The sequence below is a fragment of the Chiloscyllium plagiosum genome, chromosome 1 (genome assembly GCF_004010195.1).
Source record: "Chiloscyllium plagiosum isolate BGI_BamShark_2017 chromosome 1, ASM401019v2, whole genome shotgun sequence".
NCBI classification, from domain to species: Eukaryota; Metazoa; Chordata; class Chondrichthyes; order Orectolobiformes; family Hemiscylliidae; genus Chiloscyllium; species Chiloscyllium plagiosum.
Genome location: NC_057710.1, coordinates 102,764,757 through 102,780,724, shown reverse-complemented (window position 1 = coordinate 102,780,724; position 15,968 = coordinate 102,764,757).

The following is a 15,968-nucleotide window of genomic DNA, read 5'->3' as shown; positions in this document are numbered from 1 at the left end:
TTTGCTTTCCCAAAATGCAGCACCTCGCATTTATCTGAATTAAACTCCATCTGCCATTCCTTTGTCCATTGGCCCATCTGGTCCAGATCCTGTTGTAATCTGAGGTAACCGTCTTCGCTGTCCACTACACCTCCAATTTTGGTGTCATCTGCAAACTTACTAACTGTACCTTTTATGTTCACATCCAAATCATTTATGTAAATGACAAATAGTAGTGGACTCAGCACCGATCCTTGTGGCACTCCACTGGTCACAGGCCTCCAGTCTGAAAAACAACCTTCCACCACCACTCTGTCTTCTACCTTTGAGCCAGTTCTGCATCAAATGGCAAATTCTCCCTTCATTCCGTGAGATCTAACCTTGCTAATCAATCTCCCAAGGGGACCTTGTCGAATGTCTTACTGAAGTCCACATAGATCACATCTACCGGTCTGCCCTCATCAATCCTCTTTGTTACTTCTTCCAAACACTCAATCAAGTTTGTGAGACACGATTTCCTACGCGCAAAGCCATGTTGACTATCCCGAATCAGTCTTTGCCTTTCCAAATACATGTGCATCCTGTCCCTCAGGATTCCCTCCAACATGCCCATCACCGAGGTCAGGCTCACCAGTCTATAGTTCCCTGGCTTGTCCTGACCACCCTTCTTAAACAGTGGCACCACAGTTGCCAACCTCCAGTCTTCCGGCATCTCACCTGTGACTATCGATGACACAAATATCTCAGCAAGAGGCCCAGCAATCACTTATGATTTCCAGCCATTTAAACACACATCTCCAACATGCAAACTCACCAGCCTGGAGGATATCCAATTTTGACTCATTAGTTCCATTTTTTTTCTATTGTCAGGATTTGCTCCTCATGAATTGTTTTCAATCCAGTAGGGATATTTTTCAATACATTTTCTTTCATTAGCTGGCAACATTCTTAAGACAAAAAAAAAGTTTTTTTTTGGACCAGACTGTAGCTCCATTTTATAATAATTGATTCCTATTGTAGGATATATTTGAATGCTCTGGAAAGCTTGGTGCTAAAATTCATGTTATATCCTGCCAATCTTATCAGAGTACTCAACCTTCTGCATATCTGTATTCCTGCTACCACTCGCCAGATTGAGATACATTTGGAAATGCTTTTTCACTATAATAGGCTTTTTTCTGCATAACCTCAAAGACTGAAAATCAGGCAGGTTCAACCATAGGAAGATAATTTGCTCCAGCAGATTGTTACCCAGGCAATGAGAATGTACATTTGCCCCCATCGGTTGGATTGTTGATTGGCTGGTCTGAGGTATGTAGTAGCACTTCATTTGTGTTTCTTTTCAGACAGCAGCCGTGAAGTAATGAGTGGAGAGAGCAGTAACAGATATAATTCAAATGTAGAGTGGAAAATAAATGTGCAGTGCACATAATAAATGAATAATATTTAATTACCTGAGTATGAAATTGAATGGGGTCAAGGTTTCAAGTCATTGTCGCACAGAAGGAGGCAAATTGGTGCATCAAGACCAGACTGGGTGAACATACATACACGTGTAATGACTACAGAGCACCAGTCATCAAGCTAAGAGATTGTTGACCTAAGTTAGAGGAGATGTTGATCAGACCTCATCATATCTTCAGCTTGCCAGAATACTTAGGTTCAAAGTAATGTTTGAGAGATTAGCTAAAGCTGTCAGAGAAGTTTTGATTTTCAAAGCAGATGCCTGAGCTTCATTGTGATCTAAATATTCATAGAGCTTGGCTGAATTCAGTAACATTTTAGAGCACTTTCACTAAAACTAAAAATGGCACTCACAACTGAGTGATTTCTTCAAACAAATTCCAAATACCAGTCCTACTGAATTCAAAGCACTGACCTGGATTTATAAAAATCTCAGAATCATGGGTATTGGAGAAACTCCAGGCTTGGCTGGCCTACCTCAGTTTCATTACTCCTGTTGGAAGATGCAGACTGCAGTCAAGTCAATCAACCCATCAGAAAGTTCCGAGGCAGCTGAGTGTATCTTGGATCCAATGCAGGTTCACTTCAACGCTGTGCGATTTTGGTTCAGTCACAATAAAAACAGAAAAGCTCTCCAGCCTCACTCCACATGCACTCCTGCCTCCGTGTACATTTTCCACGCTCAATACATGCCACTTCATGACACTGCACTCCCCCCTTCCTCACCTGCTATGGACTTTCATGCCAGGTTATGCCTCTAAGAATCAGGCCTTTTGGCCCTACAAGTCCACACCGACCCTCCGAAGAGTACCCACCCAAACCTATTCCTCATTACTCTACATTTACCCCTAACTTACACATTCCTGAATACTATGGGCAATTTAGCTTAGGCAATTCACCTAACCTGCACATCTTTGGGTTGTGGGAGGAAACCAAAGCATCCGGAGGATAACCACAGAGACACGTGGAGAATGTGCAAACTCCAAACAAACAGCAGCCAGAGGCTGGAATTGAACCAGGTCTCTAGTGCTGTGAGGCTGCAGTATTAGCCACTAAGCCACTGTGCTGCCCAACTCACCAACAATGTCTACTCATGCACCTCATGCCAAGCTATGTCCTCTCCACACATCCCATATGGCTACGCATGCTCTTCTTTCCAAGGTTTTCCATCCAAAGCCAATCCCTCTGGCTCCTCATTACAACACATGCCAACCCATGGCATACACATGCCGATTCACCCATTGTGCACTCTGTGGAAGCATGCAACCTTATTGTGACATTTGCATGTATGTAAAAAAAAGCTTTGAAAAACTATTAACTGATAACCTTACATGACCTGGAAAACTTTGCTTCTAATTCATGGCAATAAAGCTGCTGATCATTGAGACCCTTTTAATTTTGACAGGCAAAGCTGCAAGCACTTGAAATATTTTAGTCTGGTGTTAATATAAAATGTGAGATTTATAAGAAAAGCCTAGAGATCAAGATGTATCAAACAAACAGGGGCTCATTTGTTTCAAAGGAATAATGGATATGTGGTTTTTCAGCCAAGTTTCCTTATATATCGGGGTTTTAGTCTGCAATGGAGTCATGAGAAGCTCTATTCGCCTTTCAAATGTTATCTTGTGCACACTTTACTTTGAAGTACTGTTGACAGTGACTTGTAAAAAATTTGGTTTAATCCATGAAGATTGTGGAGACATAGAGCATGCTTATCGCTGCAGCAGATTTGACTTGTTTGGGAAGGCCAGATGTGGGCTATGTCTCGAATTAATCCATATCTTTAAAAGGCATCCCCAAAGTCAGTAACCCCAGGAATGAAGTTGGGAATTCTGTATTTGGATGTCACACTCACCAATCATGAAGGGCAAAATCTGATTCATCCCAACTCAGGTAAAATTCATGTTATTTATTCCATTTCTCTCTCCACAGATAATGTAAAATATGTTTGAGATTTTCGTGTATTTTCTACTTTCATTTCAAATTTCCAGAATCTGCTGTATTTAGAGTCTAAACAATGATAACCAAACACTTTTCATATAACAAAGATAGATAATTCATCAGAATTACCTTCCAAATCTAAATCTGACTGACATTAATCATAAAGACCTCTTTTTGCCTCTCATTGCAACAAAATTACTTTTGTTGATATACTATTTGGGATTCTGTTACACCTCACTGGAGGAGCACTCTAAAAATAAAGTCTCACTTTTCTCAAAGTCATTACAAAAGTTAAAGATTTTGAGAAGTATTCAGAATCCTCAAATTTCCTCTCTTTTTGACCCAGGTTGACAGAAAGCATGGACAAGGATTCTGTGCTTAACAAGAAAGACTATCTATAATAAATAACATATTCTAGATACAGATAAATAATTATGAACTGTTGACATATAAATCTAATGTATAAAAGTCTAAACTCCTTATAAACCCCCACTCTACACACATACACAGACAAGTGCAGATAGGCACAAAACAGAAGTGTGCTCTGAATGAAGGGAAACACCAGGAAGGCAGTTGAGTGGTCCCACTTCACAGAGTTTGCTGGGATAACCATTTGGCTGATTGCGATGCTGCTTTTCCTTCACCAGATATTTTACATTGTTTGCAGGAGGCACCAAATGAATCAATTGAAAGTCAGACCTTCCAGTAACTGGAAAGGAGGAATGAACAAGTTATTTTCAGGCTTAAGATGTTCTTTCTTTCCATCAGAGCGTGACCCAATTCCTTCTCTTTCAGATGATTTCTGCCCAGCCAAGTGGTTTGTCTACCTGGGAGCCTGACAGATAGTTGTATACAAGCAGGAGCTTTTTTGTCATCAATGACTGGTCACAAGTACACAGATCAACCAACTACTGGTTGCTAGCCAAATCTCCATTTATACCTCGCCCCCTTGGTCTAGCTTATCTGTAGCTAGGCTTATGAGCATCAGATTACCTGTTTTTAAAATTTTTAACAATCATTCAAGAATCCTTGACTTATAAGTGTTTTCTCCTCCATTTTAGTCTACAATCAAAAACACAGAAAAATAAAAAAGACAGCTTTCTTCACAATTCCTCCTATTCCATATGCTGTATGATTGACCTAATTTGCAACTTCTTAAATTGGAACCAAAATTTTTGTTCAATATATAGGGTTGCTGCTGGAAAAGGTCATTTCAAAGCCATACTGCAGGGAAATACCTATAGTGATCAGGTCACCTGTATAACATGCAAACTCATCAATAAACCTCAGGCCGTCACTTTTGGTCCTGAACGTGACCAGTCTATCTCAGATTACCCTGGAAGAGTAAGAAGTATCAAACTTCTGAGCAATAAGTGAAACTAGCTGTTAAAGTTTGCAAATATGATTATTATTGAGTAATGTTCAGCATTAACAAGATGCTGTCATCAAGCCAAAAAGATGCTCTATCTACCACAGAAATGAGTAAGATAATATATGAATTTCAATGCCAATTTTAATTTCAAACAGCATACCCTTTTAACTGTTTGCAGCAAGCAAAATGCTGACAGTATCCAACCAGACCTCAATTGCCAAAGAAAAAGACACAGTCCAACATAAAATATAATTGTGAGGGTGCAAAGACTTAGGACTGTCAATTCAACTTGGGTTTGTTAGCCAGGCTTGTAGTGTGGTGCACTTAGAGTCATAGAGATGTACTGTACAGAAACATACTTGTCCATGCTGAGCAGTTATCTTAACCTAATCTAGTCCCATTTGCCAGCACTTGGCCCATATCCCTCCAAACCCTTCATATTCATATACCCATCCAGATGACTTTTAAATGCTGTATTCTGGATTAGTGGTGCTGGAAGAGCACAGCAGTTCAGGCAGCATCCAAGGAGCAGCGAAATCAACGTTTCGGCCAAAAGCCCTTACCTCGTTGATTTTAAATGCTGTAATTGTACCAGCCTCCACCACTTCGTCTGGCAGCTCATTCCATTCACGCACCAACCTCTGTGTGAAAAGGTTGCCCCTTAGGACTCTTTTGTATCTTTCCTCTCTCACCATAAACCTATGCCCCCTAGTTCTGGACTCCCTCACCCTAGGGAAAAGACTTTGTCTATTTATCCTATTCATACCCCTCATGATTTTATAAACCTCTATAAGGTCACACCTCAGCCCCCGACTCTTCAGAGAAAACAGTCCCAGCCTATTCAGCCTCTCCCTATAGCTCAAACCTTCCAACCCTGGCAATATCCTTGTAAATCTTTTCTGAACCCTTTCAGATTTCACAACATCCTTCCAATAGGAAGGAGACCAGAATTGCGAGGAATATTCCAAAAGTGGCCTAACCAATGTCCTGTACAGCTGCAACATGACCTCCCAACTCCTATACTCCATACTCTGACCAATAACGGAAAGCATACCAAATGCCTTCTTCACTATACTATCTACCAGTGACTCTACTTTCAAGGAGCTATGAACCTGCACTCCAAGGTATCTTTATTCAGCAACATTTGCTAGGACCTTACCTGGACAGGTTAGGTGAGTGGTTAGATGCATGGCAGATGCAGTTTAATGTGGATAAATGTATGGTTATCCACTTTGGTGGCAAGAACAGGAAGGCAGATTACTACCTAAATGGAATCAATTTAGGTAAAGGGGCAGTACAAAGAGATCTGGGTGTTCTTGTACACCTGTCAATGAAGGTAAGCATGCAGGTACAGCAGGTAGTGAAGAAGGCTAATAGCATGATGGCCTTCATAACAAGAGGGATTGAGTATAGAAGCAAAGAGGTTCTTCTGCAGCTGTACAGGGCCCTGGTGAGACCACACCTGGAGTACTGTGTGCAGTTCTGGTCTGAGGAACTTTGAGGAAAGACATTCTAGCTATTGAGGGAGTGCAGCGCAGGTTCACGAGGTCAACTCCTGGAATGGCGGGACTACCTTACGCTGAAAAACTGGAGCGACTAGGCCTGTATACCCTTGAGTTTAGAAGACTGAGAGAGGATATGATTGAGACATATAAGATTATTAAAGGAGCTCTCAAGGATAGTGGAATCAAGGGTTATGGAGATAAGGCAGGAACAGGATACTAATTAAGGATGATCAGCCATGATCATATTGAATGGTGGTGCAGGCTCGAAGGGCAGAATGGCCTACTCCTGCACATATTGTCCATTGTCTATTGTCTATTCAGTCCTGATCTGATCTGCTCTTCCAAAATGCAGCACCTTGCATTTATCTAAATTAAACACATCTACCACTTCTCAGTCCATTGGTCCACCTGATCAAGATCCTATTATACTCTGAGGTAATCTTCTTCACTATCCATTACACCTCCAATTTTGGTATTATCCTCAAACTTAATAACCACACCTCCTATGTTCTCATCCAAATCACTTATATAAATGACCAAAAATAGTGGACACGGCACTGATCCTTGTGGTACTCCACTGGTCACAGGCCTCCAGTCTGAAAAGCAACCATCCACCACCAGCCTCTGTCTTCTACCCTTGAACCAGTTCTGTAGCAAAATGCCTGGTTCTCCCTGTATTCCATGAGACCTAATCTTGCTAACCAGTCTCCCATGCGGAACCTTGTCGAATGCCTTACTGAGATCCATATAGATCACGTCCACTGTTCTGACTTCATCAATCCTGTTTGTTACTTCTTCAAAAAACTCAGTCAAGTTTGTGAGACATGATTTCCCACGCACAAAGCCATGTTGACCATCGCTAATCAGTCCTTGCTTTTCCAAATACATGTAAATCTTCTCCATCAGGACTCCCCCCATCAATTTTCCCACCACCGATGTCAGGTTCTCTAGATTTCTCTGGCTTTTCCTTACTACTTTTTTTAAACAGTGGTACCACTTGCTTGTACTGGAAGCTGCATACATTAATAGGGCCATACTCTTTGCTGACACAGAGAATATGCACACACATTCCACTCGTTTCATTTCAACAAAATAGGTGATAGCCCTACTCTGACTTGTTTCTCAGTGAAATTTCTGAACCAATCATAGTCAAATTGCAAAGTTTCAAATTTAACTAAAGCTTTTCAGCTAATTGTCAGTTATCAACTAGTACGTTCCCCGTGACAACATTACCTGATCAGAACATACTTATACATTATAAATATTGCTTTTCCTTCACTTTATTTTTTGTGAGTTGTCTTGATGTGTGCAAAACAAAAACAAAATTATTTTTTCTTTTGTAAGCTCAAATAGCATTTTATTCAATAAACCTTTTATATCTAATTTGACTGCTTTTCACACCACTATCTTACACTACTTTTTGTTCCAGGTCAGGTTTAGCATAAAGACCTGATGTCCAATTGAACAAAGAAATTGTGCTGTAGGTTTTCGGAATGATTATGTTATTATATAATAACTTCACTCTGTCTGAGCTTTCCAGTTCACAGAAACATTAACCATGTTGTTGGAAAGTGAACACATGTACAGAAAGACACAGCATCACATGTGGTCCATGTTTGGCTGCTCCCTATCTGGCTCACTAATGTCTGCAAGAAAATGAGGAAATTCTCAGGCTTGATCCAAATTGATCCAACTTTACCTTTATCCATCACAGCAAGCACATGAAGAAAGAAATCGTGCCAAGCCTTCAAATGAGTTAACTAATGAAATGAAATCAAAGTTATCCATGTTTATAATCACAAACTGCATTTCAACCAGCAGGTGAATGTTCAAGTCTTGGCATATTTACATTTTCATCAACTGAAGGTACTTTCATCAGAAGGTACTTGCCTCTGCTCAAATTTAGCTATAAAAATGTCTTTGAGATATTCAACGGATAGTTGGCTTTTTATAATCCATTGCTTTTCGATTATTTTAGAATTGGCATTGATAGACATAAGGAGATCGATTTTTCTTATCTTTTCTGTAATGTTAATAGTTGTGTCAAAAAAAATGTAACTGTCAAGGTATGAAAGTCATGGAATTTCAACAGGAAAACTAATTCAATAATATTTCCTGAGTAAAGACATATGGAAAGTTAAGACACGCTACAGTGCAAATCAATAGACAAAAATATGGAGTGTAAAATCTGAAATGAAAACAGGAAGTACTAGAGAAACACAATAGGTTTGACAGCATCTGTATAGAAAGGAACAGAGTTAATGTTTCAAGTCCAGAATGGCTCTTATCTAGAACTTCTTTGGTGTAAAATTGATTCTGGTGATAGTGTAAAACAGGTAACATTTTTTCAGGTGGTATTATCCATTTGTTCTTTTTTCATTTTCATAGAAGGACAGAATCATTGAAGCACAAAAAAAATGTCAATTGCTCCATCGTATCTATGCTGGTCTTTTGAAGCAACAACTTATATATTTACACTCAACAACTCCTTCCCCACATCACTCCTCGTCAGGTTTTTAATGTATAAAACTTGAGAGCATAGAAGGAGGCTACTCTTTCCATTGCATCTGCACCTGTGAAAATCAGTCATAAAAAGGAATATTTTTCCAAAACTAGGAAAATTTAAGCTTATGTTTTCACCATTGAAGGAAAACATTCCATTTGCCTTCCTAAACACCTTATCAAACTGATGTGCTTCCTTCAGGGATCTGTGGACAAGCTCTGCCAAGTCCCTCACTGATTCCATGCCTCCTAGCGGCCTCACTTTTTTTTGTATTGCTTTCCTCAAATGGATCATCTCACATTTTTCTCAAGGTTTTTTTTTTACTTTCTATCCACCTGACCAGTTCGCTGATATATGCCTGAAGTCTACAGTTAACTTCTTCACCATCAACACTTAACAAATGTTTCTATTGTCTGCAATCTTGCTGATCATGTACGATATATTTATGTTCAAGTCTTTAATATTTTCCCGAAAAATGAGGAGACCAAAGCACTGAGCCATGCAAGTCCCACAGTCTTCCAGTCGCCAAAACGCCTGTCAAACATTATCTTTTGAATTCTACCACTGTATCACTCAATTGCATAGCCAGCTTGCTCCATTGCCTTCGATCTATGGGCTTTATTTTCTTAATTATTCATGTGTGACCTTGTCCACAGCCTTTTTAAAATCCACAACACTTGAACTTATTACCTTTATCAATCTTCTTTGTAACATCCTCAAAAAAAGTCAATCAAGTTCATGATGTTACCTTACCAAGTCCATGTTTATTGTCCTTTGTTTATTCTGTGGCTCTCTCACTGACAGTCCATCCTGCCTTTCAGAATGTATTTCAACTACTTCCCCATTACCGAGGTCAGTCTGAATAGTCTGTAATTATTCAGTTGATCCTTCACTCCACATTTAAGCAAAGCTACAGAATTAGTAGTCTTGCTCTGGCACTACACTGCAGGCAGACAGAACTTGAACATAATAGTCAGTGCATTCATTATTTCCTCCCTGGCTTCTATTAACAACTTGGGATACAATTCATCTTGTCCTGGTTACTATCCACTTTCACCAGTGTTAATCCTTTTAGTACATTCTTTCTCTATATTTTTCAAGTTGAAAATTTCACACTTCTTTTACTTTACCATAATATTTGGATTCAGAATCATAGAATTATTCAGTACAGAAAAAAGCCCTTCAGCCAATAACTCTGCCAAAGCTATGTTACATCTACATTTGTTCAACTTCCCAGCACTAGACCTTTAGCTTTGAATGTCATGACATTTCAAGTGCCCATCCATGTACTTTTTAAAGATTGTGAGGTTTATCATCTCAACTACCCTCCCAGACAGTGTATTGCAGACACCATTACCTTTTGGGTGAAAAGGTGTTTCTTTAAATCCTCTCTAAACCATTTGCCTTTCTATATAAAATTATGTCCCCTTGTCATTGACCATTCAACTAAGAGGAATAGCTGCTTCCTTTTTACCTTGTTCCTGACCCATATAACCTTATACACCCTCCACCATGTTCCCCTCCCCATCACCCCCTCAACCTTCTCTGTTCCAAAAAAAACCAACTGGCACTTACCCAGCTTTGCTTCACAGCAGAAATGCACTGTTCCAGGCAACATCTTGGTGAATAACCTTTGAATTCCCTCTGTGGCAATGATATTTCTCCTGTCGTGACCAGAAATGCATACAGTACACCAGCTGTGGTCTGACCAAAGTTTGCATAGTGTCCCGTATGCCTTCTTCACTAACCTATTAAACTGTCCGGCTACTTTCAGGGATCTGTGGACAAGCACCCCAAGTTCCCTCTGTTCCTCTGAGCTTCCTAGTATCTTGCTATTTATTGAGTACTCCATTGTCTTGTTCCTTCTTCCAAACTGCATCACCTCACATTTATCAGATTTAAATTCCATCTGCCACTGATCTACCCATTTGAGATACAAGAGAGATGTCATAGATGGAAAGTATTAGTGAAGAAACATAACCACATCTCCTGGCTATGCACATAAGTTACAGTGTTACTCTTTAACAGACCTTGCTCTTTCCTTAGTAACTATTTTACTCTTAACCTTTTGATAAAATCTAAAAGAAACTGACATCACAAAATGGAAAAAAATGCATGATTAGATAAACATTACAGACTTGCATATTCAGGTATATAGCATTTACGAATGATAGGAAGTTAGAAAGAAGCAGAGGCATAACTCTAATAATTAAAGATGACAAGGCACAAAAGACAATGATGACTTTAAGCCTTGATATCAAAATATAGAATATAAGCTTGAGTATAGATGAGAAAAATGGAAGTGGATGTCACATTTGGAAGTGGTTCATGTATTCACTAAAAATGCACTGTAGGATAATGTATTCAAGAAAAAATAATGTCAGCATGTGAGAAAAATGTAGCAGTCATCATGGATGATTTAATCTGCACATCGCCTGGTCTAATCAGATTGGAAAAGGTAACCTTGATATGATGGGTTCATGGTGTCGCTGTGGGAAAAATTCATAAAGCAACATATTCTAAAAACCAAGCTGGAGAAAGCAATATGAGATCTTTTAATGTGCAATGAGACAGGATTAATTAATGGGAGAACATGCCCTGAGGCATCAGTGATCATAATGTGATTAAATTTCACATTCAGTTTGAGGGAAAGAAGAGCGAATCTCAAAGTGCCTTAAACTTAAATGAGGACATGAAAACAGAGCCGGCTAAAGTGGACTGTCAAATTAGGTTGAGGCAATGCCAGCAGGACATCCCTGCTCCTAAACTCAAATTCTCTTGCGCTGAAAGCCAACGTGTCATTTTCCGTCTTGACTAGCTGCTGTACCTGCATTCTTACTTTCAAGAACTGGTCTGCAAAGACACTAAGATCTCATTTCATCCCTTTTCCTGATCTATTGGAATTCAGATAATAGTCTGCCTCCCTGTTTTTATTTCAAAGTGGAGTACTTCACAGTTACCCAGATTATACTTCATTTGCAATGCATTTCCCCACTCAGAGAAATGTAGGAAATGTAATGTAAGATTTCTACTAACATTAATTCTTTAAAAATAATCTTTTACAGCATTGTCAGAACAGCAGGAGTTTAACATGACTGTTAACGAAGTTTTTATCTTTTCCCACGGCTTTTGCTGAGATATGACTGCCTTCAATATCAACAACTGTTGCAATCATGCACAGCATTTTGGCTCCAGATGCTGACACAAACCAAAATTACAGGGGGGTATCATCAACACAACCACAACAACCTGTCAGTCAAAGGGCTTAAATCAATGGGTCAATTATACAGAACAGTGGAGTGGTGAAAGCATCTAATGTTTAAAAATGCAGATGAGGTTATGGAGACAGCCCATCTAATAGACAGTTACATGTCATTCAGCAGAACCTACAGCAAAACAGAGTTCAGATGTGAATGTTCTCGGCCTATTATCTCCTTACAATCAGAACTCCTCGTCACACAAAAACCTTCAATTAATGCTTTGGTAAAGTGTTCTGCCACAAACAGTTTATCGCTGCTGCTGTAATGGATAGTTTTATGTTTGTAGACAGTCAGAGCCCACCAATTAAGGTGGAGTAATGTTTCTTTCAATCGGTTTTGAAAGATGCAAATGACTTAGTGATCATGGAGACCTATTAGCAATTTATTTTCTTTACACAGAATGGGTTAGGTTCTGATTTGATTTGATTTATTCAACAGGTCTCAGCAGGTTCAAGCACAGCTTCTTCCCAGCCATTATTAGACTGCTGAATGGATTCTCAAACTTCAAATAATGCTGATCTTTCTAATGTTGATCTCGCTTTGTGCACCACCTGTCAGCATAACTGCTGCCTCACAGCGTCAGAGACCCGGGTTCAATTCCCGCCTCAGGCGACTGACTGTGTGGAGTTTGCACATTCTCCCCGTGTCTGCGTGGGTTTCCTCCGGGTGCTCCGGTTTCCTCCCACAATCCAAAAGATGTGCAGGTCAGGTGAATTGGCCATGCTAAATTGCCCATAGTGTTAGGTAAGGGGTAAATGTAGGGGTAGGGGTATGGGTGGGTTGCGCTTCGGCGGGGCGGGGTGGACTTGTTGGGCCGAAAGGCCTGTTTCCACACTGTAAGTAATCTAATCTAATCTAATCTATAACCTATATGCCTCACCCTGTCCAAGCATCCTATGATCTGTATGACCTTGCTTATTATGATCTGCCCATACTGCTTGCAAACAAAACTTTTCATTGTACTTAGGTACATGTGACAATAAATCAAATCAAGATTCTATTGTAGAAAGAAGGATGAGGTCAAAACTCTCACTGTTATTTACTTGTAAATTATATAGCAACTTTCAGCAGCTGTTAAACATGCAAACTGTGTCACTGTAGCTCAATTGATGTCCTCTCAACTCTAAATCATAAATTATAGGTTTAAGTTCAACTCCCAGGCTTCAACATAAAAAAAGTACAGAAGGAATGCTGTACTTCCAAAGTGTTGGTTGTTTGGATGAAACAATATTATGTCAAAGGATAACAGGGAGTTATCCCTAGTGTCCTTGCCAATATTTATCCCTCAATCAGCACCACAACGACTAATAAAATAAAAGAAAAGCACTATGGATACTGAATCTTTTCTGAAATTAAAACAAAATGTACTAAAATAACTCAGCATATCAGGTAGGATCTGTAGGTAGAGAACCAGTTGAATCCAATATGACCATACTTCAGAACTGAAAGAGGATGGAAAACCGATTGTTTTTATTCTGTGGAGAAAGGGGGATGGAGGAAGAGCAATTGGAATAGATGGGAAACGTGCCCAGAGCAAAAGGTAAAGAGACTGTTTATGGTAGGGAAAGAATGATATAGACAAGAGTAGATGTGAATGGTAAGTGTTCATAACAGAAAATAGAATTCACTAAGAATGCAATCATCAATTTACCAGGGAAAGGGTTGAGTAGGACTGGAACAAACAACAGTACACATACACCACAAATATTCAAGGAATATTGAAACTCATGCAGGTTCTGATCAAAATATCTTTTAGATTAGACTCTGTACAGTATGGGAACAGGCCCTTTGGCCCAACAAGTCCACACCGACAAGTAACCCACCCAGACCCATTCCCCTACCCTCCACTTAAACCTATGGGCAATTTAGCATGGCCAATTCACCTAATCTGCACATCGTTGGACTGTGGGAGGAAACCGGAGCACCCAGAGTAAACCCACACAGACACGGGGAGAACGTGCAAACTCCACACAGACAGTCACCCAAGGCTGGAATCGAACCTGGGGTCCTGGTGCTGGGAGGCAGCAGTGCTAACCACTGAGCCACCGTGCCGCCCAGGTCTTTTACTTGGAGAAAGTGAGATGACTTGTAGGACAAACAGTTCAAAGTGATGTTGAACTCAGAGGAAGAAGGTTGATATTGGATAGGGGTAGTTCAGGCCCCTTTTTAGATTAGACTCCTTCTGGTGTGGAAGCAGACCATTTGGCCCAATAAGTCCACACCTACCCTCCGAAGAGTAACCCACCCAGACCCATTACCCTACCCTACATTTACCCCTGACTAATGCACATACACTATAGGCAATTTAGCATGGCCAATTTACCTGACCTGCACATCTTTGGATTGTGGGAGGAAACCCACACAGACACAGGGAAAATGTGCAAATTCCACACAGACAGTAGCACAAGGCAAGGACCAAACCCAGGTCCCTGGAGCTGTGAGGCAGCAGTACTAAACACTGAGCCGCCCTTTCTTTTCAAGGAAGAAGCTAAGAACCTTCAGATGGAGATGGAGGTGTAAATGAATTCCATATCCATCGTGATTAAGAGGTTGCTAGGATCATGAAACTGGAAATTGTGCAATTGACCTAATTTCTTCTGAGTGTCAGAAGAATCACAAATGTATGTGGGAAGATACTGGGCAAGGGAGAGAAAAAGGTTTTCTTGCTAAATGTTCTGAACAATGCAGAGTGAAAAATGTAGCCAAAAATGTTTACTGTTTCAGCAATATCAAGCAATATAACTCTCAAATACTGTAGAACAAACTCTCCAGCAATGAAAAGGAACTTCTTACATTCTTTCAGATTTATTTTAGTTGTACATTTAAAAACTGTTTTCATAATTCTAAACTTCATACATCTTCCTTTTTATGTATAGTTAATTTAATTGTTTCTCATGTTGTTTTGTTTTTCATATCTGATTTGATATTGAATACAGTATTCTAACTGACAAGTCTCTTCAGAGTCTGTGTGGCTATTTCTTCAACATAATTTGTTCATGAGATCCATACTACCCTGTTCATAAAGGTCTCAGGTTATAGAGTCATAGAAATACACAGTATGGAAACAGACACTTCGGTCCAATTTGTCCATGCAAACCAGATATCCGAACCCAACCTAGTCCCACCTGTCAGCACCCGGCCCATATCTCTCCAAACCCTTCCTATTCATATACCTATCCAAATGCCTCTTAAATGATGCAATTGTACCAGCCTCCACCACATCCTCTGGCAGCTCATTGCATACCCGTACCACCCTCGGTGTGAAAATGTTGTCCCTAAGGTCTCTTTTATATGTTTCCCCTCCCACCCTAAACCTATGTCCTCTAGTTATGGACTCCCAACCCCAGGGAAAAGACTTTGTCTATCCTATCCATGCCCCTCATAATTTTGTAAACCTCTATCAGGTTACACCTCAGCCTCCGATGCTCCAGGGAAAACAGCTCCAGCCTGTTCAGCCTCTCCCCATAGCTCAAATCCCCCAACCCTGGCAACATTCGTGTAAATCTTTTCTGAACCCTTTCAAGCTTCACAACATATTTCCAATAGGAAGAAGACCAGAATTGCACGCAGTATTCCAACAGTGGCCTAACCAATGATGTACAGCTGCAACATGACCTCCCAACTCCTGTACTCAATACTCTGACCAAAAAAGGAAAGCATACCAAACGCCTTCTTCACTATCCTATCTACCTGCGACTCCACTTTCAAGGAGCTATTAACCTGCATCCAAGGTCTCTTTGTTCAGCAACACTCCCTAGGATCTTACCATTAAGTGTGTAAGTCCTGCTAAGATTTGCTTTCCCAAAATGCAGCACCTCGGATTTATCTGAATTAAACTCCATCTGCCATTTCTCAGCCCATTGGCCCATCTGGTCAAGATCCTGTTGTAATCTGAGGTAACCCTCTTCGCAGTCCACTACACCTCCAATTTTGGTGTCATCTGC